The following is a 23701-nucleotide window of genomic DNA, read 5'->3' as shown; positions in this document are numbered from 1 at the left end:
ATCTGTAATGTTTATTTCTTTTTGTAAAATCTCAAGCAACTATACCAAAACATTAGCATTCATATAGCTGAGTGTGGAAACAGGTGTTCCCTCTGTTTTTCTCCTTGTATGTTTGCAACATTTCATTAAGTTTTTTTTTTTTAAGTGGAATGCTTTGAAAAGATTCAGTAAAAGCTGAGTCACTGAAAAACTAAAAAACAAAAACAAAAACTACCATTGAAATAAGTGTGGGCAAAACAATTGTAAGAAGTTGGGTAAATAATTCTAACCACGGTAATTTCAAGTCCCGCACACAGACTTCCTTCTCAGGTGTGTTGAAGTTCTTGTTCCATTGTAAAGAACCCAAAGTGGGGCACCCAGGTGGCTCAGTCAGTAGAGCATGAGACTCTTTCTTGATCTGAGAATCCTGAGTTCAAGCCCCAATTGGGTGTGGAGCCTAATTAAAAAGGAAGGAAGGAAGGAAGGACGGAAGGAAGGAAGGAAGGAAGGAAGGAAGGTGGGAGGGAAGGAGGGAAGGAAGGAAGGAAGGTGGGAGGGAAGGAAGGAAGGAAGAAACCCAAAGTAGAAATCATCAAAATGCATATTGTGGGTGTAGTTTGCTCAAGAAAGATAATGCAGAGTTCCAAACAGTGGACTCATTCTCAACCTTGCCTTACATCAAATATTGATGTATATAAATATGCTTGAGAAGCACCTAGGTGGCTCAGTCAGTTAAGCATTGGACTCTTGATTTTGGCTCAGGTCATGATCTCACAGTTCATGGGATCGAACCCTACATTGGACTCTACGCTGATAGTGCAGAGCCTGTTTAGGATTCTGTCTCTCTCTCTTTCTCTAGCTCTATCTCTCCCCTCCCCTGCTCGTGCTCTCTCTCTTTCTCTATCTTTCAAAATGAATCAATAAACATTAAAAATAAATAAATACGCTTGAAGTTAAAATATTTAAAGTAAGTACAGATCCCATTATTGTGATTTCCTACTTTAACAGAATTGTTCCATTTCTGGTCCTGATCTGTTGGATAAGAAGGCTTCTACGGTAATCATTCTAAGGCCCATAAACACACATTATGTGTTATATGCCTCCATGCTATGCATTGAACTAGGTGTAGATGTCTCCTTGAAGGATTGAGTGAACCAAAGAGGTGGGGGTGCAAGCATCCTGGGCAGAGGATAAAATGGGAGCAAATTCAGCAAAACATGGACAGGAAATAGAGCATGAATTTCTTCTACTGGAAGGTGTAGGAGCAGAAAAGAGATAGATTGAGAAAATAGGTTATGGTAAGACTGAAGAAAGAGGGGGGCGCCTGGGTGGCTCAGTCGGTTGGGCGTCCGACTTCAGCTCAGGTCACGATCTCGCAGTCCGTGAGTTCGAGCCCCGCGTCGGGCTCTGGGCTGATGGTCGGAGCCTGGAGCCTGCTTCCGATTCTGTGTCTCCCTCTCTCTCTGCCCCTCCCCCGTTCATGCTCTGTCTCTCTCTCTATCTCAAAAATAAATAATAAATGTTAAAAAAGTTAAAAAAAAAAAGACTGAAGAAAGAGGTATTTGAGTTTTGTCTTAATCTCGGTTTTAGCATACTATAGTTTCCAAATTGAATGCATTTTGTTCATTATATTTTTCTTAATGTTTATTTTTATTTTTGAGAGAGAGAGAAAGTTTGAGCTGGGGAGGGTCAGAGAGAGAGGGGGACAGAGAACCCGCAGCTGGCTGGCTCTGCACTGACACAGAGCCCCGAGCCATGAGATCGTGACCTTAGCCAAAGTCAGAAGCTTAACCAACTGAGCCACCCAGGCACCTCTTTTGTTCATCATATTTTAAGTTGTCATGTCAGAAAGTGGTCACCTGCAGTTTCTAAAGTGCTTCAAAAAAAAATGCTAATGTAACTTCTAAGAATAACAATGTAGGATCAGAGTTATCTCTTTCACCTTCTATAATAATTGGTAAATTATCATATTTTTAAAATAAATTTTGACACAAAAAATTAATACACCTTTAAAAAAAAAAACAAAGACCCTACGAATTAGGCCATGGTTCCTTTGGCCACCATGCCAATCCTACTTCCCCCTCCCCACAGAAAGCCACAGTCAAGACCTGTAGCTCTGAAGCAAGATTGTCCATGTTCAAATCTTTTGTTTGGTTGTTTGGTTTTGGTTTTGATTTTTTTTCTCTTTAAAAAAAACACACTTTATTGGGATATCTGGGTGGCTCAGTCAGCTGAACGTCCAACTCTTGATTTCAGCTCAGGTCATGATCTCAGGGGCGTGGGATGGAGCCCCGCATTGGGCTCTGCAATGAGTGTGGAGTCTGTTTAAGATTCTCTCTCCTTCTGCCCCTCTCCTCCACTCGCACTCTCTCTAGAATAAAAATAAAATAAAATAAAATAAAGTAAATAAAATCAAAGTATAAAAAACACTTTATTGATGTATGATTAACATGAAAAATGAGATATATATATATTTAATACAGACCATTTAATGAGTTTGGGATTAAGTATAGGCCTGTGAAATCATCACCGCCATTAAGACCATAGATGTTTCCATACTCCCCCGAAGTTTTCTTCCTCCCCCTTTATTACTTTTTGTTATGTGGCATTATTATTTTTTGTTGTGTGGTAAGGGCACCTAACATAATATCTACCCTCTTAGCAAATTTTAAGTATAAAATATAATATTGTTAGTTACAAGCACTATGCCATAGGTTTCTAGAACTTATCTTGCATAACTGAATCTTGTTCCTCTTTGACCATCACCTCCCCATTTCCCTCTCCACCCACCCCCTGGTAACCACTGTACTACTCTCTTCTTCTATGAGTTTGACTATTTTTGATTCCATATATAAGAGAGATTATTTACAAATTCAAATCTTGATTCTGCAACTTACTCAGGACTTGGACAAGTCATTTAACTTCTCTCAGCTTCAGATCATCATGAAGGTAATAGCAGTACCCATGTTATAGGCGTGTAAGGACTAAATGAGGTAAATCTTTCAAAAGGGCTTAGAGCAGTTGTTTTTTAATAGAAAGCACTCGGGGTGCCTGGGTGGCTCAGTCGGTTAAGCGTCCGACTTCAGCTCAGGTCACGATCTCGCAGTTTGTGAGTTTGAGCCCCGCTTCGGGCTCTGGGCTGATGGCTCAGAGCCTGGAGCCTGCTTCCGATTCTGTGTCTCCCTCTCTCTCTGCCTCTCCCCCGTTCATGCTCTGTCTCTCTCTGTCCCAAAAATAAACGTTAATAGAAAGCACTCAATAATAGCTATTCTCAGCTATTATTTTCAGGTCAGTAGTATCTCAGCCCTCTTATGTATTTTGGGTTTTGTTTTGCTTTGTTTTGTTTTGTTTTGTTTTTAAGTAGGCTCCACACGGAGTGTGGGGCCCAACGTGGAGCCCAACACAGGGCTTGAACTCATGACCCCAAGATGAAGACCTGAGCTGAGATTAAGAGTCGGACCCTTAACTGACTGAGCCACCCAGGCGCCCCTTACTCTTATGTTTCATACACAACCTGCAGGTAACACTGTTTTGTGTGAGGTTGTTTGTACTAAGATGGATGAAATATTTTATTTTAAATTAAATTTCTCTGATTCCTGGGAGAATTGGCCAAATGTATGTTTTAATATATATATGTATACATATTATGTATTATACATATATAATACACATACATATACATGTACATGTACATATATTAACTAATATGTATATTAGCACTTGTGTTTTCCCATTTGTAAATTCTTGGTATCCTATTTTCTTTTTTTTAAATTAACTATATGAGTTGTTTATATATTATGAGTTTTAATTCTTTGATACATATACTACAAATATATTTTCTCAGTCAGCTAACTGCCTTTAGCTTTCCTTATGGTACCTGCTGTTCTGCAGAAGTTTTTAATAGCAATATAGTCAAAGGTATCAACTTTTCTTTTAAGTTTTTCTTTTTTTCTTTTTTAATGTTTATTTTGAGAGAAAGAGAAAGAGCGTGAGCAGGGGAGAGAGAGAGAGAGAGAAAGAAAGAGAGAGAGAGAGAATGAATCTCAAGCAGGCTCTGTGCTGCCAGCGCTGAGCCCAGTGCGGGGCTCAAACTCACAAATTGTGAGATCATGACTTGAGCAGAAATGAAGAATTGGGAGTATTAACCGACTGAGCCACCCAGGCACCCCATAAGCTTTTTTTCCCCCTATTTGAATCTTCTTTAGCAAGATTTTTCTTACACATAAGGCCATAACCATTTTTCTATAGTTTTTTGTCTAATAATTTGATACCATTTTTTTTTTATATCTAGGTCTTTAATTAGTCAGAAATGTATATTTTGGGGGCACCTGGCTGGCTTAGTCTGTAGATGTCTCCAACCCCAGTTTTTGGACATCAGCTTCATTGATCTCATGCTGTACAATGCACCCATTTAAAATGTACAAGTCAGGGCACGTAGGTGGCTCAGTCAGTTGAGCACTGGACTCTTGATTTCAGCTCAGGTCATGATCCCAAGGTCGTGGGATCGAGCCCCCGCATCAGGTTCTGCACTGAGCATGGAGCCTGCTTAAGATTCTCTCTCTCTCTCTCTCTCTCTCTCTCTCTCTCTCTTTTCCTCTGCCCCTCTCCCCTGTTAGCACATGATCTTTCTCTAAAATAAAAAAATAAATTTAAAAAAAATCTTCAAAAAAAAAGATTGCCAAATAAACTAAACTAAAATATAATATACAAGTCAGTGGGGGTGCCTGGCTGGCTCAGTCAGTAGAACATGCAACTTGATCTCAGCATTGTGAGTTCAAATCCCACATTGGATGTAGAGATAAAGCTAAAAATAAAATCTTTAAAAAAATTAAAAATAAAATAAAATGTACAAGTCAGTGGTTTTTAGTATATTCACAGAGTAGTATAATCCTCACCACAATAAATTTTGGAACATTTTCATCATTCCCAGAAGAAACCTCATCCCCTTTTTACCCCAACATTTCCCCCAGTCCTAGACAACCATTCATCTACCTTCTGTCTCTAGATTTGCCTCTTCTGGACAGTTCATATAAATGAGATCATACAGCATGAGGTACTTTTTGTCTGGCTGCTTTCACGTAGCATGATGTTTCAAGGGTCATCCATGTTGTAGAATGTATCAGTATTTCATTCCTCATTTTATTTATCTCTGCATCAGTCGATGAACATTTGGGTTGTTTCCATTTTTTTATTATGAATAAAGCTGCAATGAGCATCATTGCCCCAGGCAATCACTAATCTAGTTCCTGTCACTCTAGGTTAGTATTCCCTTTTCTAGAACTTCATATGAACAAAATCATATAGCGTGTATTCTTTTGTCTCTGACCTTTTGTACTGAGCATCATGTTTGTAAGATTCATCCATGTTATTGTACATATCAGTAGCTGATGCCTTTTTCTGGCTGATTAGCATTCCATTGTGTGGATGCATCTCCAAATTTTTTAATTCTGATGGGACCCAATTTACCAATTTTTAAAAATTACATGCTTTTCCGATCTCATTCACAATGTGCCTTTAAAATGTATTCATTGGGGAAGCTTTCTCCTTTGGTCCTGATGAATCTCAGGCATTCACATGACTTAGATAATAAAAGGTCCCATGGTCACAATAAATGACCATCTTAGTTCAGGCATTGGAATGCCGAATTCTATGTAATAATTAAAAGGCCAAACTTTATTAAAGTGAAATCTCCTCTCTTGTAACTTAGACCTTCTGCACGAACACTTACAGCAAGAACGAGGGAGATGGGGCCATGGTTATGCTCTCTTTCCCTATCCGGGGTATCACATCTCCTTCCAGGTGGCAGACAGGCAGACTCTCAGTTTTGGAAGATAGTCAAGAAAAATTTTTTCTCTCAAGTTTGGGAAAGAAACACTTTTGTTAAGTGGTTTCAAGTTCTCTGGGATTGGCAAATATTCAAAACCGACTATTTCTTTCTTGGCTATGTTTATGCATTATGCAGAGGCCCCCAGTAGATACCTTCTGTAGTATCTGTCACAGTGCAGGTGACACCATTTTCCTTCTATTGGCTGCTCCCATCTCAGCTTTTGTGGTCTTTTGTTTGTTTTTTGGTTTGTTTTTGTTTTTGTTTTGTTTTTTAGTGGCCCACAATAACCTGGGTCTTTCTGTTGGAGTCCCATGGCTCTTCCAAGCAATTCTCCTGGGCAAGATCTAATAGGGTTTAAGCCAGCTCTCCTTCCAAAGAAATCTTCCACCCTAACTCTTGGAGTGCAGGCCACTTGACATAGCCATTTCCCCTTCTCCCCTATGGGTTGAGCAGCTACCCAGCCCATCTCTGCTCTTCCCATGTTCGAAGCATGAGGCAGTCACTGACCTACCACCTGGAGGAGTTACAGATCAAGGTCTCCAGGTGGTCGCATTGAAATGGCTCCCCCTTGAGAATGGGAAAATATCCCCTACCCCTGCTCACTGAGCATAGCTCTCTTCAGAAAAGTCCTCTTTACAAAGTTTTACAGCAACCTTAAACCCCTGAAGGTGAGAGGGTTGAGAATGTGTAAACTAGGTTTTCTTAAAGTTTATTTATTTATTTTGAGGGGCGGGAGGGGGGAGGGACAGAAAGAGAGGGACACAGGGAGAATCCCAAGCAGGCTCTGCACCATCAGGACAGAGCCCGATGGGGGCTCGAACTCCTGAACAGTGAGGTTGTGACCTGCGCTGAAATCAAGTGTCAGATGCTTAACCAACTGAGCTACGTAGGCACCCCTGTGCAACTAGGTTTGACCATTTACTTTGAAACTTCCACAAGATGGTTTGCTGACAACTTTGTTATCTAATATCTACTGCCTTGGGGTTTCCGACTGAAACTTCTAATTTAAAATCCTATTACACTTGCATTTGTGAGCTAAAGGCTACTTGGATGTGATGGATTATTCTTTTTACTATCCTAATGGATTACATTTGTCAATGTTTTATTTAAGATTATGGAATCTATGTTCATAAATGAAATTGACTATACTTGTGCTTTTTCTGTACCAACCTTGTAAGTATCATGCAGCAGGACAGAAATTTGCATACTATGGCTCAGATGTGCCAAAGAATATAATGTTCACTATTTTCTACAATAAATTCTTAGACTCAAGCCTCTATTCCTGCTAATAGCATGGGGAAAAAAACTTTTCATTATGTTTATGTCTCTATAAGTTCAAATTGAATTTAGTCAATTCAAAATTCTACTCCCTGCTGGCTGTTTTCCCCACTCATGACAGCAGGGGAGGAACCCCACGCTGTCCTGTGGCCTCCCCTGATCCCACTGTTACAGCCTACTGAGGAAAAGCTAGTCCTCCCTTATCTTTTGCAGTATTGTTCTGATGTCTACTACTGAAATTCATCATCTCTGCATTCTGCACCCCCCATGACAACCTCAGGCAGGAAGAGAATCCAAATTATTAAGAAGGGGAAAATGCATCAGGAGGTGTTTTCTAAACATTTTAACTAGCTTACTTATCCTTAAATCCAAGACATTTATTGTTCGTATGTTTTTGTGGCTAAATCAAGAATCCAATCACAGGACAGTTCCCAGTTATAATGGTGGGAGCGTTTCCTCCAAGTGCTTTACTCAGCTTCTCAGAATCCTCTCAGGAGCCCTATGCTAATAACTATTACTATAATAGCTCTGTCAGGTGCCTTACTTATATTTTTTAATGTCTTTTTTTAATTTATTTTTGAGAGAGAGAGAGGCAGGGGAGTGGCAGAGAGAGAGAGACAGACAGACAGACAGACAGACAGAATCCAAAGCAGGCTCCAGGCTCTGAGCTGTCAGCACAGAGCCTGATGCGGGGCTCGAACTCACGGACCAGGAGATCATGACCTGAGCCGAAATCAGACGCTTAACCAACTAAGCCACCGAGGCACCCCTTACTTATAATGTTTTAAATTCTTGCTATAACCCAGTGGAGTACGTAATGCCATTGCCATTTTACAGAAAAATAAACCGAGGTACAGAAAGGTGACTGTATTAATTAGGATACAGGCTAAGTTGCTGTAACAAAGAGATAACAAAAGACAGTGGCTTAAACAAGCTGGAGGTTTATTTCTCTCCCAAAACACAGCAGAGGCAGGCAGAAAGTCCAGGATGCAGGTGGCTCGGCTTCACTCACCCGTACCTTTCTTCTGTCTCATTACTCCACCATTGAATCATCCATTGTGCTGTCCTCATTTGTTTGGTAAAAGCTGGCTCACCACTACACATGCATGTCCCAGCCTGTGGGAAGGAGGAAGAGAGGATGAAGGACAGGCAGTTCCTTTAAGGAAATTGCACACAAACACTTCAGCTCGTGTCCCATTGTCCAGAAAGATCATAGTCACGTGGCCACAACTAACTGCAAGGGAGGCTGAAAAATAGAGGCTCTACTCATGCAAGGGAAAACTAGTGGTAGGCAGATGTGGTAATGATTCTATTACTAGAAGGAGGGAATCACGGGGTGCCTGAGTGGCTCAGACTGTTGAGCGTCCAACTTTGGCTCAGGTCATGATCTCACAGTTCATGGGTTCAAGCCCCGTGTCAGGCTCTACACTGAGCTCTTGTTCAGAGCCTGGAGCCTGCTTTGGATTCTGTGTCTCCTTCTCTCTCTGCCCCTCCCCCGCTCGCACTCTGTCTCACTCTGTCTCTCAAAAAGAAATAAATGTAAAAAAATTTTTTTTTTCTTAAAGAAGGGAATCATGGACACTGGGGATTGGTTAGGCATTGCTGCACAGAATCTAACGTGATTCCCTCCTTCCAAATTCTGAGCACTGTGTGCAGATGAAAAACTGCAGTTCCCATTTGCCCTGCAGATAGGAGCCACCAATTAGATATCAACAGAAGTCACTGTGTGGGGCTCCTGGAAAACTTCTGTTGTCCTTCCTCCCTTCATCCATTCTGCTGCTTGGAAAGCAGATGAGGTGACTAGAGCTTCAAAAGCCGTATTAGACCATGAGTGACCTAGAAGGTGCTAAGGATGGTGAGGCATGCAGAAAGGAACTAGAAACTTAATGATCAAGGAGCCACCATACCAAACTGGGACAACCTAACTCTGCACTTCTTTATTTTGAGGGAGAAATCAGCCTCTTTCACTTTTCAGCTGCTTTATGACCTACACACAACCAAATGTAATTCTTAACGAATTCAAATTATCCATTTAAGCAACATATTCACAGTCATGCAGCTAGGAAGATGTTTGTACTCAGATTTACCTGGTTCCAAAGCCCATATTCCTGCCCCTGCGGGATTAAATTGGCCTCTTACAAGACAAAAACGGTATCCTTTTGTTAAGATTCTACAACGCAATGAAGAAATAGTGGTATAGTCTCCATCCTATTTAGGGAAAGATATTTATCCTTTACATCTAGAGTCCTTTATGTGATACAGCATTTTGGCTAGCAAAATATTTCTCTGTTAGATGTATGCAACATAAAATTACAGGAAAGCACCATGAGCTATCGAGCCAGGCATGATTTGTTATTCTTATCTTTGACTTTTTTCTATTAATTTTAATTGGCTTCCTATTCATTCCTTTTGTTGTCAGCTTGCACGTGCTGACAGGCAAGCAGTAGGAAGCACCAGTGTTAAGGAAGATTAATGGGGAACATTTTTGAAATGTATAACAATCTATTCATCACTGTAACTTTTTCCCATTTGGAAAAAAATCCATAATTATTTAACTTTTAATTCTAATACACTGGGCCCACCTTATGGGACACATAGTTGGAGATTCTCTCATCTACATGATTGACAGATGAGCCTTATATGCCAGGATGGAAAACACATAGATAAGAAACAGGCCAGGAGAGCCACTATGACCCTATGAACCTGGATGAAGGCTTTATTCTTTCTCGTCTGGAGAGCATTTGGTTCAAGTAGGAAATCAACTACATGGATTGTTTAAGCCACATGTTCTAAATTGCTATTGGGGATGATATCACTAGAATTCGGAAAATTGTGCTACTTTGGGGGGGTGGTAAAATACCAGAAAGTTGACATATATTGTTTAGAAGGGTTTATTAGATAATATTGTTATTATCTCCTTTTGAGAAAAGGAGAGATGATTGTCGGAGGCTGTCAAAAATACTTAGATTTAGAATGTCCTATGTAGTATAAAGGAAATAGGTAAGACTGTGATTTACCAGCAAATGTCACTTTTTCATTGTAGGGGTTTGTGGCAGATAGAAGAATGGCCCTCCAAAGATGTTCAAGTTTTAATCCCCAAAACCTGTGAGTATGTCACCTTACATAGCAGAAGGGGTTTTGCAGATGTGATTAAATGAAAGGTTTTAAAATAAGAACATTCTACTTTCTTTTATTTATTTGAGAGAGAGTGTGAGCATGAGCAGCAGGAGGGGCAGAGAGAGAGGGAGAGAGAGAATCCCAAGTAGGTTCTGTGCTGTCAGCACAGAGCCCAGTGCGGGGCTCAATCCCATGAACCGTGAGATCATGACCTGAGCTGAAATCAACAGCCGGATGCTTAACCAACTGAGCCACCCAGGCGCCCCATAAAATAAGAATATGTTAAAGGTTGCAGGAGTCGAGATGCCATTGCTGGAAGGGGCCATGAGGCAGTGTGGATTGCCACCAGAAGCTGAAAAGGCAAGGGACTGATTGTCCCTCAAGTCTCCAAAAGGAGCACTGCTCTGTCAACACTTGATTTTAGTCCCATAAGGCCCGTTTCTGACCTCCAGAACTGTAAGATAATAAATTTGTGGGATGCCTGGCTGGCTCAGTCAGTGCAGCATGTGAATCTTGATCTCGGTGTTGTGAGTTTGAGCCCCACGTTGGGCATAGAGATTACTTAAAATAATAATAATAATAATAATAATAATAATAATAATAATAATGACAACAACACCCAAGTGCCCCTCAAATGAGTTCATTTTATATTTTTTTATTTTTTTTTAACGTTTATTTATTTTTGAGACAGAGAGAGACAGAGCGTGAATGGGGGAGGGTCAGAGAGAGGGAGACACAGAATCTGAAACAGGCTCCAGGCTCTGAGCTGTCAGCACAGAGCCCGACGCGGGGCTCGAACTCACGGACCGCGAGATCATGACCTGAGCTGAAGTCGGCCGCTTAACCGACTGAGCCACCCAGGCGCCCCAAATGAGTTATTTTAGATACAAATATGCAAATCAGGATAAACTCTGGCTCCTTGGAGAAATGGCTGATTCTAGGATTGGGATAGGAAATATTCAAGATGAGCCTGAAGCATCTTGTAGTGCCAGAAAGTAATGGAGTGCTAAAAGACATAGAAATAAATAAATAAATAAATAAATAAATAAATAAATAAATAAATAAAAATAAGACAGTGATGGGGATATGTCAAAGAGGCAAAGGAAGCACCTGAAAGAGCTCCTAATGGCCTAAACTGGTACAATTTAAGCAACAAAATAAACAAAGTAGTATTGGGTTATAACCCAATGTACAGAATAAATATCCATGAGAATCCAATGTGATTCTCTCCTAAATTCTGACCAGAATTTATGTGACCAGAAAAAAAAACAGACAAACTACAAAACTACATGTCCATTTCTTTTGCAGATAGGAATAGCAATTGAATATAAGAAGTCACTAGGTGATAATAATGATTGAATAAATAAGTAAATGGGGGAGAAGAGACAAATGTCCCGTGCAAAAAAAAAAAAAAAAAAAAAAAAAAAAAAATATATATATATATATATATATACACACACATATCTATATATATATCCAAATAATTTATGTAGTTGCTCTGCTTTTAAGGAGGTAGAACAACTCTTGATATCAGGTATCAACTGATAGGAGGTATCAACTCTTAATATCAGCTCAAGTCATGATCTCATGGTTGTGAGATAGAGCCCTGTGTCTGGCTCTGTGCTGAGAGTGGAGACTGTTTGGGATTTTCTCTCTCTCTCTGCCCCTCCCCTGCTCATTCACCCTCTCTCTCAAAGTAAGTAAATAAACTTTAAAAAAAAAAAAAAGGAAGTGGAATATAATTGCCTCCCCTTACGTATGAGCTGCGGAGTGACATCTATCCAAAGAGTACAGTATGGAAAGGGGGAAGGGGAGAGTAATTTTACAGTAGAGAAGCCTGACCAGCACTACCTCAACCAGGTGATCAAGGTCAACAACAGTAGTTACAAGTCATATTGATAGTATGTATCCTTGATACAATGTGATGAAAACTGGCATCTATTAAAAAGAAAACCATAAGCCCAAAATGGCATCACTTAGACCAACTCACCAAACCTGGGCTTAATACCTAACCTAAATGCAATTTCAACCTCCCCCAGAAATGTAGTCTTAACAGGTCAGTCAAGAATTTTCTGGGGTGCCTGGTTGGCTCAGTCGGTGGAGCAAGTAACTCTTAAACTTGAGGTCAGGGGTTCAAGCCCCATGTTGGGTGTAGAGCTTATTGAAAAAAAAATTTTTTCTGATAAGCACCAGTGAGGTAATCTGTCACATGGGCCCTCACTGTTCCACACCGCCCAACCGGGTCCCTCCCTCCCCTACCCCCCCCACCCCCCAACAAAGGAAGAGGACGTAAAACTCCCTGCTCTTTCCACTAAGAGAAGTGACCCAACTTGAAACAATCTTTTCTTTCTTTTGCTAGTAACTTCCTTGCCCACCCTCCTCCCTATAACAATCTTCTATTTTATACAACTCTTCGAGCTCCTACTTGCTGGGTGGGATGCTGCCCAACTCATGAATCACTTAATAAAGTGAATTAGATCTTCAAATTTACTCACTTGAATTTTGTTTTTAAAAAAAATAAATAATAAATAAATGGAAGATTCAAAGATTATATATGTTCTCCAAGCAATCCTCCCTAAATACTGCTTCTCTGAGCCAAACTAATAACAATGGAAAGCATTTTGATTCCTAACAAGTGGTGGGTCAGAAGCTATTCTGCTCATGCTAAATACAGACCCAGCTGGGAGCAGCACTGACTGAACTTGCTTGTAAAAAACTGAAGGGCTGGGCAGAGACCTGGGGCCAGAGCCTCACACAGGTGAGCAGAGCAAAGACGTGGCCGGGACAGGAATCTCTGTAGAAAATGGTTTTGGATCCACTCCAACACACAGATATCTAGATGATGGAGACCCCAGAGTTCTCCTCCAGTTAGTACTGACATGGGTTAGGTCCCAGAAGACACTGGGGGCAGATATAGCCACACTCCCAGCTCTGTCATTAAAAAACAAAGGAAACAAAACTCCCTTTGGATAACTAAAAATAAATAAATAAGTCAAATTTGTTTTTTAACAACCCTTACCTCTTGTGGTCTTCCTCCCAAAAGGCAATGACCTTTTATTCTATAATAATAATAATAATAATAATGTATCAATATTTTCATATGCTCATATATTGTCATTGTTCGTATGTTCATTATAACAAATATGCCATAGTAATATAAGACATTACTAATAGGGCAAACTGAGCACAGCGTACATGGGAAGTATCTTTACTATCTTTGCAAAATCTAAATTTTTCTGTAAATCTTAAAGTTTTACATTATAAAGCTTACTTAAATTTTTTTTTTGACATTTATTTATATTTGAGACAGAGAGAGACAGGGCATGAACCGGTGATGGTCAGAGAGAGGGAGACACAGAATACGAAACAGGCTCCAGGCTCAGCTGTCAGCACAGAGCCCGACATGGGGCTTGAACTCACGGACCGTGAGATCATGACCTGAGCTGCAGTCGGCTGCTTAACCGACTGAGCCACCCAGGCGCCCCTATGAAGCTTACTTAAAAAGAAGGAAGAATGTGGGGCACCTGGGTGACTCAGTCAGTTAAGTGTCTGACTCTTGATTTCTCCTTAGGTCATGATCTCTTGGTTCATGGGATCAAGCCCCAAGTAGGGCTCTGCTCTGACAGCACAAAGCCTGCTTCTGCTCTCTCATCCTATCTCTCCCTGCCCCTCCCTTGCATGCTCTCTCTCTGTCTCTCAAAATAAATAAATATTAAAAAAAGAAGAAGAATGAATCTTAGTTTCTGATATATCATCTGTGGGGATAACAGACCAACGATAAGCTAGTCCTTAATCTTGTGTCATGTTGAATCTGATATTCTTGGAGGATGTCCTAAGATCCTTCACCATTCAATTTTTCCTAGGATCTCAACAGGAATTCAGCATCTACCAGGCAATTATGCAATTCCTCAATAAGTAATTATTCAATTCAACTATCACCACACCCTGTGGCAGGCCTGGTTATCCTAAAAGAGGAAGGTACTCTGGACATAGAGCTGGAAGAAAACAGGATGTACCTACTATCCTACTAATTCTTTATCCCCCGCACCCTAATGAACAGTGTTCTACTGGGTGTTATGAGCACTTAATTTATTTTGTCCCAAGGGGTAGGTTAGATGTGCTGTTTCACTTCTGAAACTTTAAGCCTCCCTATGAGACTAGAAAAAGGTCTAGGACTTTGTTAATGGGAAGAGTGGCTGGTGGAACAGTGCTTCCTCTCAATTTCACACATCCCTTCCGTTTGGCAGGTGCAGTACTCTTAGCATAATACTGGGGAGGAGAGTAAGTTATCTGATTGGTAAGTTTGAAAGGAGAATCTGAGGCTGGACAATTGGTTCCTAGACCTGTTTGAAAGCAGAAACAACACTATAGCTTTTTTTTGAGAGAGAGAGACAGAGAACACACACACACACACACACACACACACACACACACACACACACACACTCAGTGGGGGAGGGGCAAAGGGAGAGAAAAAGAATCTCAAGCAGGCTCTATGCCCAGTACAGAGCATGACATGAGGCTCAATTTTACCACCATGAGATCACGACCTGAGCCAAAATCAAAAGTTGATGCTTAACCGACTGAGCCACCCAGGCACCCCAATAGTTGTATTAGTTATATTATTAACGTATCTCCATGTTGTTCTGTTCCCTACTTAATTATGTTTTATGCATGTCTTAAGCCCAGTGCACGACCAATCATTAACTGTGCCCTTGTAACTCTACCACTTGTTTGCACATTGATTATTATAAGAATCTGACGGGACACAGATGCTGACATTTGCCTTAAAACTATCTGATGTACCAAGTCCTGAATGGCACTTCATTGTCTGGAAGCATGTATACCTCCAGATGTTTCAAGCCCTCCCCCCCCCCCCCCCACTTAAGGTTTCAAGAAACCCTTCACCCTCCTCTTATGAATTTATCTTCTTCTCCAAACATACATAAGCTGTGCCTAGGCTCAGCAGGGCAATGCAGCTGTTGGAAATGATCCCCTGCCTCCTCATCGGACTGCCCTCTGGTAACAAAGCTTTCTCTGCTTCAAAACCGGTGTCTCAAGACATTGGCCTACGGCACATCAGGTGCACGGACAAGTTTGAGTTCAGTGACAAAACTAGGTATGCACAGCAGAACCCCTTTCCTACCTCCTTCCTTTGGGGAGTGTGTCTGGCCAGAGTTAGCAGGCTCTATGCTCTGCTCCTTCGTGTTGTGTATTTTATAAATGCCCTTCCCTTATGGAGGAGTCCTACAGAATTCAGTGATTTCTCTGACTAGGTGATAAATCCATCTAACTCTAGGTTTCAGCATTGAGAAGACAGTTGAACTCTCACATCTAAGCCACGTTCTCTGATGTCATAGAAACATAGTCTTTTGGCCTCCATCTACCAGCTCTTGCCTTGTTTATCAAGTGGTTCAGAACTTGGATAGAAAAGAGAAGTGTTAAGCATTACCCCTATAAGGCCTAAGCTTTGGAGTAATACTCCCCAGGGAAGTCAAGGCCATGGTGTATTGTGCTCAACTGAAAGCAAGTGTATGCAGTAGGATGCCTTGCCTTGATTCCAGGACTCTTGTGTTGGGACACAGGATCTGCACATAGCCTGGGACTATCTCTTGAAACGCTGGCGTTCAGAAAGACTTCCTAGGTGTCTCATAGGTCTCGTCTGCAGCCTGTGGGAATGTGATACATATTTCCAGACCTAGACTGAGCCTTGTCTCCTATAAGCCAGGGCCCTCTCTCCTGTCTTGTAGACAACTAAGAGGGCATTTGGAACCTAAGCTGCGCCATCAACAAAGTACAGATCATATCTTAGGAACGTGAACGATATCAAGCAAGGCCGGGGGGTAACCAGTAACCTTTGGGTCACATTTAGGCACATCTAGAATGGCTACAACAACATAATTCTTTATCCTAGTGTTAGCCACTGGTCCGTTATGTTGTGTACAGCCTCAGCCTCTATAGGCACATGAAGAACTTTACTGTGTGAGTAGATCTCTTGGGATATATTTCTCTACAGTTATAATAGACAAAAGGGGAAAAGAGGCAAATCACAGAGCACTTTTAGATGTATCTTTTTTTTTTAATTTTTTAAATATTTATTTTTGAGAGAGAGACAGAGCACAACAGGGGAGGGGCAGAGAGAGCGAGACACAGAATCTGAAGCAGGCTCCAGGCTCCAGGCTCCAAGCTGTCAGCACAGATGCGATGCGGGGCTCGAACTCATGAACTGTGAGGTCATGACCTGAGCGGAAGTCAGACACTTAACTGACTGAGACACCCAGGCGACCCTAGATGTATCTTAATCTCACACCTAGACCAAAAGGAACATTTAGGGAGCCCGGGACTAAGTATTTTCCCAGGACTGTCTGCCATGGCCCCTGTGCCCAGCCATCACACAGCTCCCTGGAAGACAACGGCAGACTTTGCAGCTCTTTAGCCTTTACCAGCATGGGCTTGTTTCCTCTGTGGGTGGGCTCAGTTCAGTCCATTTACTCCTGGCTCCTGGTATTTGTCTATGAGTTTCTCGAATACCTAGTGATGTTCCAATAAGACTATGGAATTATATAGCATTGTATTTTATTTTATTTTTCAAAGATTTTAGGCAATCTCTATACCCAAGGTGGGGCTCAAACTCACAACCCCGAGATCCTGAGCCACACACTCCACCAACTGTGCCAGCCAGGCGCTCTGGAATTATAGTATTTTAGAGCTGGCTTTAGAGATTATTTACATAATGGGTTATCTAATTTAAAATTCTTCATCTTGCAGGTAAAGACTAGTGAGGGTTAAGTGACTTTTCTAACATTCCATTGCTGGCTAGTTACAGTGCTAGCTTGCAGGACAAGAACGTGGGTCTCCTAATTCAGTAGGTTTTTTTCCTACTACCTGTGCTGCCCCCCATGTATCCCATCTCTTGTCTGCTGTATACAGTACACTCTCTTCTACTGGACATGACTAAATTACCTGATGCTTTAGCTGGTATCAAGATTTTAAAAATAATACAATCTGAAGTCTTCAGAGAGACAGGACCAAAGAAATACCACACAGTGTGTTGTCCGATTCCCTGGCAAGAAGGGACAGAGTCAATTACTATTAGTTTTTCCAAGTAATGGGTGTGACTCATGCAACCTTTGCTTTTCATCAAGGGTTTAGTTCATCAAGGGTTTAGCCCCATGACTGCTCTCCCTTGGCAAACGAGTTTGAAAATGAATTATTCACAGATGTTTCACTCTCATTGCTGAAAGTATCCTTCTTCACAGTTTTTTTGGTGTGTTTTTTTTTAATTTTCTTTAATCGTGAGCAGTCAAATAGAAGCTCCTGTGCCTCGGGCTGTCTGTCTTACTATCTCCACTGTCTCTAGATTAGTTTCTTCCAACTCTCTTTGATGGATTCGGTAACCACCTCAGGACACATCCCTTCCACACCTCCCTCCTACCCTGGCCCTATCACTGGCTAGAACCCCATCCGATTTAGTTTTATGGAGGATAACACAAAAGGAGAACAGGAGAACGTCTGAGCGGCAGAGTAGGAAGCAGTCCTGTGTCTTCAATTTAACACCCTTCTGCCGAAAAATAAAGCCCTAGGGCAGTGGTAGGGGAGACACAGATTGAGAAATGTATACACATTTGACCACCTTTGACTCACCACTCCAGGGGACACCCCAGATGGCAATGGCGGCCACATTCTCCTCTATCCCTACTGGAGCGAGTGCCCACTGGGATCAAAGTGGGATTTGGGTACTGCTGGAGTGTTAACGAGATGACACGTCTCCCAGTTTTCTGCTGCATTCTGTTTTGCCCGATTGTGAAGGAGCCTTCCAGGAAAAGAACTCAAGCCATATCCACGCTGTGTATGTAGGTATGTCTGAGGGGCTGGGGGAAAGGAGGCAGGGGAGGGCTGACAGAAGCAAACTGCAGGCAGGACTCCAGATTCCCAGGAGAGCATTCATCACAAAAGAAATGGTGCAGTATCATCGGCCACGTGCAGCATCAGGGCTACAGGTTTGGTTTGTATGGTAGTTCTGGGACCAACATGGTGGCTATTACCTAACCTTGTCAAGCCCAGTCTCTCGTCATTGGTATCTTCTCTATGTTCTGGGGAACAGGAGAGGGCCAGGTTTAAGCTGCATGTAACACTACAAAGGCCTGCCTTGGCACATCGGAGAGCCATCACGGTCTTAACAGCGTGACTAAATGTGAGCATGGCTTACCCTGGCATGGTGTGATGGTCAGTACTTCCGTGAGATGGTTCTCACAGCTTTTCTTTTTTTTTTTTAAGTTTATTTATTTATTTTTGAGAGAGAGAGAGAGAGAGCAAGCGGGGGAGGGAGGGAAAGAGAGAATCCCAAGCAGATGCAGGACTTGAACTCATGTACCACGAGATCATGACCTGAGCCAAAATTGAGACCTAGACACTGACTGAGACACCCAGCTGCCCCATGACAGATTTTCTTAGATTTTATTTTCTATCTTGATAAGAGATGTACCAGTTTCAGAAAACATAGAACCCCCCAATGCTTCATAATTTCCACAGCTCATGACTGTGTGCTTTTGACAGCTCTGTCACATTCGTGATGGTTTTTCATTATTTGTTTGGTTTGGCATATTGAGAGGGCATATGAGGCTGTTATAGTTGGATGACAAGGTGGGATGGGCCTGTGATCCCTCCTGCTCCCCCGGTGCTATGTTGAACATAATGGCATTTCTTTGATACACTGGCGAACAAGAGAGGAAGCTGTTCCTCTGCTTTTCAGAGGAAACAGTAGGAGCTGTGCTCCTGGTAGCCTTCAGCTGCCTAGGGGCAGTCACAGTTCCTGAGGGCAGGGATCAGGACCCTAGTACAAATAGAAAAAGTGCTTCTTCCTCCTGGAGAACACAGGTGGGTGGGTGGGTAACTCAACATTAATGAACTACGTTTCGTGCTAGACTTTGGTCCCCATGCTTGCCCTTACTGGGTGCCCTTGTGCACTGCACAGTCTCTACAACTGGACATAATGGCACAACTCTCTGGACTGGCCCCTGTCAGATAATCTGGGAAACTCACGGGCACATCTCCAAACAGAGTACTAAAAGGAGGTGCAGGAAAGAAACACAGCACAGGCATTGGCCTGAGCACCAGAGTGGCCAACCACGGTCCAGCTAAGTGGCATCAACAACATAAGCAGCGGGAAATCCAAGGGAACCATGGAGCAGGAATCCACACAGAAAGCAAGCAGTGATCAGTGTGGAACGTTAAGAGCGGAAACATCGAAAGTATGACATGAAGCCTGGGCTGTTTCGTGGGAACACTGGAGATATTTAGTTGGGGACTCTCAGGCATGAGAAAGGAGAATGTGGTGGAAAGTTCTTGTTTTGTCTGCCCAGACCCACACAAATTGCATGAGTCTGGTGAGGCTGCCAACTATTCCTCCCCACTTCACAGCCACAGGGCCCAGCCAACCAAGGAACCCAATAGCCTTGGCTATGATTAGCCCAGAGGTAGGCCAATCAGGTTCTTCCTGGGGATTTTTTTTTTTTTTTCCATTTAAAGGTAGAAGAAAAGGCATGTGGCCTTCCAGATAAAGAGTGTTAAGAATGTGAATGGGGGCCCTCTTCTCTGCCATGTAGAGGAACGTATCTCTTGTAGAAGAGAATGGGGCCAATGTCAGAAAGAAGCAGAGTAAGAGTGAGAGAAAGGAAGGGACAGGGATTGAAAGAGTGAGAAAGACCAATTTTGAAAATGTATTTTAGTCCCCTAGATCTAGCTGTGACTGAAGTCCACTCCTAGACTTCCAAGGGTTGTAAGCCGCCAGTACATTCCCTTTTTGCTTATGATAGTTTAAACGGAATTTGTCACTTGCAAATTGTCAAATGTACATGCAGGTGGGACCTATCTCTAACTCTTTAAAAATCTTTTTAAAAGTTTATTTATTTATTTTGTGAGGGAGAGAGCGTGTGCGCATGCACACACATACACATGTGTGCACATAAGCGGGGGAAGGGGCAGAGAGAGGGAGACAGAGAATCTCAAGCAGGCTCCATGCTGTTGGCTGAAACTCAAAACCAGGAGATAATGACTTGAGCCAAAATCAAGAGTCGAATGCTTAACTGACTGAGTCACCCAAGTGCCCCCCATCTCTAACTCTTAAGTGACCTTTTAGAGTTGGGAACCTTCAGTTCAATACAAACTGCCAATGCATCTTCATATTCTCAAGGATGCTAAGAGTTACCTGCCTCTCAGTTCCCTGGATATTCCCAAGGTCTTTGGATGATTTGACCAAATTCCTGACTTTTTATGGTTAAACTTCCTTGCTTCTGACCCATCTCTTTGATATACAGAAGGACAGATTATGTGGCTGACCAAATCATCCATCTGAACTGGGAATTCTGCCTTACTGAATAATTACTAAAGTTGCACCAAAAGAGAGACATATTAATTCCTAAGATTTTACTGGCAACTCCTTTTGTAAAAATAAAACATATTTGCAAATGAGTAACCTGCTCAATACACTGGTTTTGCATACTCAAATATTTATATTTTAAGCTATATATATGTGTGTCTATATATATATATATATATATATACTTTCAAAATGTTTATTTTATATATTTTATAATGTGCATTATAAAATAAATAAAAATATATACACACACCAGTAATTTTTCATCCAAAGAAAGTCTTTGTGCCAGTGATATGCCACAAAGCTAAGAATTGATTCCTATCTTGGACCAGTTATCTTCAAACAGAAGGTACAAACAATACTTATTAATCCTAACATGGGCACATTTATTCACAGGTCAAGCATGATAGAGCTTTAGCAGGATGACCAGTGGTGAATGGGAAATGGCCAGAGCCCACCAGGAGCAGAACTAGGGAAAACTGACCTAGCTAAAGGGTCATTTGTCAACATCCCAAGATAAAGAATATGCCAGGACTAAGTTCCAGCTGGTTTCAGTATCAAGGAAGTACACAGCAGATGAAGCATAGCTTAGACCTAGTGAAGGGTCTAAGATCAATGTCAGCAAATGGCAGTCATACCATGGTTCTAGGTTGGCAGCCAGCCCCTAGAGGGTAACAAAAACAGGTCTTGGGCTCACGAGGGACAGGAATTCAAAGAGCTAGGAAGAGGGTCAGGATTTTAGACCTGCCAGGGTTTCAGGCTAGTCCTTTTGTCCAAATGGGAAGAATGCCCACTTAGACAGCCTGGACATTACGGATGAAAGCTATACCTCAGTGGGCATGCAGGGGGTCAGGCGATGGCACAGCTTATTTCACCCACTGGCGGGAAAAGGAATTCAGCTCAACCTAGGTAGTAAGACACAAATATGACTAAGACATAGCAAAATTGCTCTCAAATGGCTTACAGTCTAGACAGAAACAGAGCACAAGGAGATGATTTCACACGTGTGCAGATACTGGAGGACTTTGACAATTGCCAAAGGAGAAAAATGCACAGTGTGCTACCGTTGGGAAAATGAATACAGTTTTACACCGTAAGATGGCCAACGGGACTAAAACCAGCTCTGGTCTCTAGTTTGGAGGCCCCTCTTCCAGGTTCTTCTTGCCCTGTTTGCCACGCGCACAAGCCTGCCACAGATATGGGAGCTGACCACTATAAATTACCCTTCCTCCCTTCATTCGGAGCTCAGATCTTTGGAAAAACAGTCTCCTCTGAGCCCGCTGGTGTTAAATAAATCTCCGATCCACCAAGATCTCCGAGTGCCGCTTGGTTTTTCCGCCAGCGTTCCAGCCTGGTTCCATAACACTATCAGAACACAAAGAAGGGCCACTTACCCCAAACTAAGATAGGAAGACTTCCTGGGGAAGGTGCTACTTGAGCCGATGCTAGCAGGCAACGAAAAGTGAGAAAGATTTACCGTGAACAGTCGTGGAGCTGGGACACAGAAATGCATATTCAGGGAATTTGAAGAAACTGGAGATTACTAGAGTGGCACATCCGTAGGGTCTCTTATCCCCACATAAGGATAGGGAGGTACGGTGGGAGCTGTTCTTCATCTTCATGTCCATTTCTTCTCTTCCTTTTAGTAACAGAAGCCCTTCTCACCCCACACTGAGTTTTAGCTGGGCACACACCTAACCAATTAGGGAGTACAGTCTCCAGCCTCCTTGCAGTAGATGTGACTATGGGTCCAGGTTCTTGGGATGTGAATGGAAGTTAGGAGTATAATGTTCATGTTACATCTTTCAAAGGCGGCCACTTGTCCACTTCCTCTTTCCTCTCTTTCTCCTTCCAGAGGCCTGGAACACAGTTGTGGCCACGAGAGCCGGCCCCAAACATGCCAACAATGAGTTGGTGGCACAGTAGGATGAAAGGAACCTGGGTCCAGGGTTGAACCAGTGAAGCAGAGCTACTTCCCCATCCCGGACATCCTCCTTACTGGACTACTGAGTGACAGAGAAATTTCTTGTCGAGTCACTGTCTTCTGGGGTCTTTTTGTTATTGAGCATAGCCTGTTCCCTAACATGAGAGGAAAGGAAAGATAGTGTTAGGATTTCTTTTTTTTTTATTTTTTTATTTTTTTTTTAAATTTTTTTTTTCAACGTTTTTTATTTATTTTTGGGACAGAGAGAGACAGAGCATGAACGGGGGAGGGGCAGAGAGAGAGGGAGACACAGAATCAGAAACAGGCTCCAGGCTCCGAGCCATCAGCCCAGAGCCTGACACGGGGCTCGAACTCACAGACCGCGAGATCGTGACCTGGCTGAAGTCGGACGCTTAACCGACTGCGCCACCCAGGCGCCCCGTGTTAGGATTTCTAATAGAATTCCCGACTTGGTCAGAAAAGGCTAAGGAGCTAGGAAAGGCCGACGGAACAACTGTCTGTCTTAATGATTACAGCTGCATGAGGCTGGGGCTGGCAGATAACAAGATAAGCAATTATGCAGCCTTGTCTCCAGACAGATAGGGCAAGCCCCTTGAGAACTATAAACTCCTACCTGGTTCTGGGAGTCTAGTTCATCCAGAGCAGGACAGCAGCCGGCAATCCCCTCCTGGACGTCTTCTTTGTACCCTGCCTTGCAGACCTGTGTCCGCTGTACTCTTCAAAAGCTGGCTCCAACAAGCTCCACATGAAGACTTCATGAAAAAACCCCATTTAGTCGTTTTGTGTTAATTAGGTTTACAAAAGAAAAATATTATTTATAATCGCCTTCTATTTCCTGAAGAGGGAAGGTCCTGTAACTGGAAGAACTTGCGGTTTTGCTGAACGTGGTCATTCGTTGCGCACAGGTTTGGATGTAGAAACTAGGATGAAATGCATTCCTCTGAATAATGAAGGGTTGAGAAGTCTACATAGGGCTGGTGGGGGGGAAGGTAAAGAGCAGGAAAGCTGGAGGCTGGGAGGTAGGATGGGGTAGGGGATGGGAAGAGATCCCCGTGGCAGAAGCGGAGAGTGTGTACTCTGGAGAAAGAGGTGTGTCGTAGCGGGGTTCCAGCTGCTACAGCCCACGTGACATAAATCACGTCTCCCCTTCAGCAAATTCTATCTTGTTCACTAAGAT

General features: G+C 42.4%; 2 long non-coding RNA genes across 4 annotated transcripts in view; one reads left to right on the top strand and one right to left on the bottom strand.

Moving 5' to 3' along the window:
• The window catches only part of LOC128775445 (uncharacterized), a 48061-nt gene extending 25514 nt beyond the window's left edge, over positions 1–22547 (top strand). The window contains exons 4-6 of one of the 2 annotated variants that reach the window (XR_008420140.1): positions 10128–10189; positions 17854–18058; positions 22435–22547. This is a non-coding gene — a long non-coding RNA (uncharacterized LOC128775445). Of the gene's footprint in view, positions 1–10127; positions 10190–17853; positions 18059–21713; positions 21892–22434 lie in introns of those variants that run through there. The other variant, XR_008420141.1, reaches the window with a different exon arrangement.
• On the bottom strand, positions 8005–23668 carry LOC128775446 (uncharacterized). 2 transcript variants are annotated; one of them, XR_008420144.1, is made up of 3 exons: positions 23138–23668; positions 22057–22658; positions 8005–8200 (listed from the first exon to the last, which is right to left on the bottom strand). It is a non-coding gene; the product is annotated as an uncharacterized LOC128775446 (long non-coding RNA). The 2 variants fall into 2 exon arrangements; XR_008420142.1 differs by lacking the exon at positions 8005–8200 and adding an exon at positions 21832–21944.
• Between the last annotated feature and the right edge of the window lie 33 nt (positions 23669–23701).

Source organism: Panthera pardus, unplaced genomic scaffold (genome assembly GCF_024362965.1).
Source record: "Panthera pardus isolate Hobbes unplaced genomic scaffold, ASM2436296v1 HiC_scaffold_11, whole genome shotgun sequence".
Classification (NCBI taxonomy): domain Eukaryota; kingdom Metazoa; phylum Chordata; class Mammalia; order Carnivora; family Felidae; genus Panthera; species Panthera pardus.
This window is presented reverse-complemented; position numbering and strand designations above follow the sequence as displayed.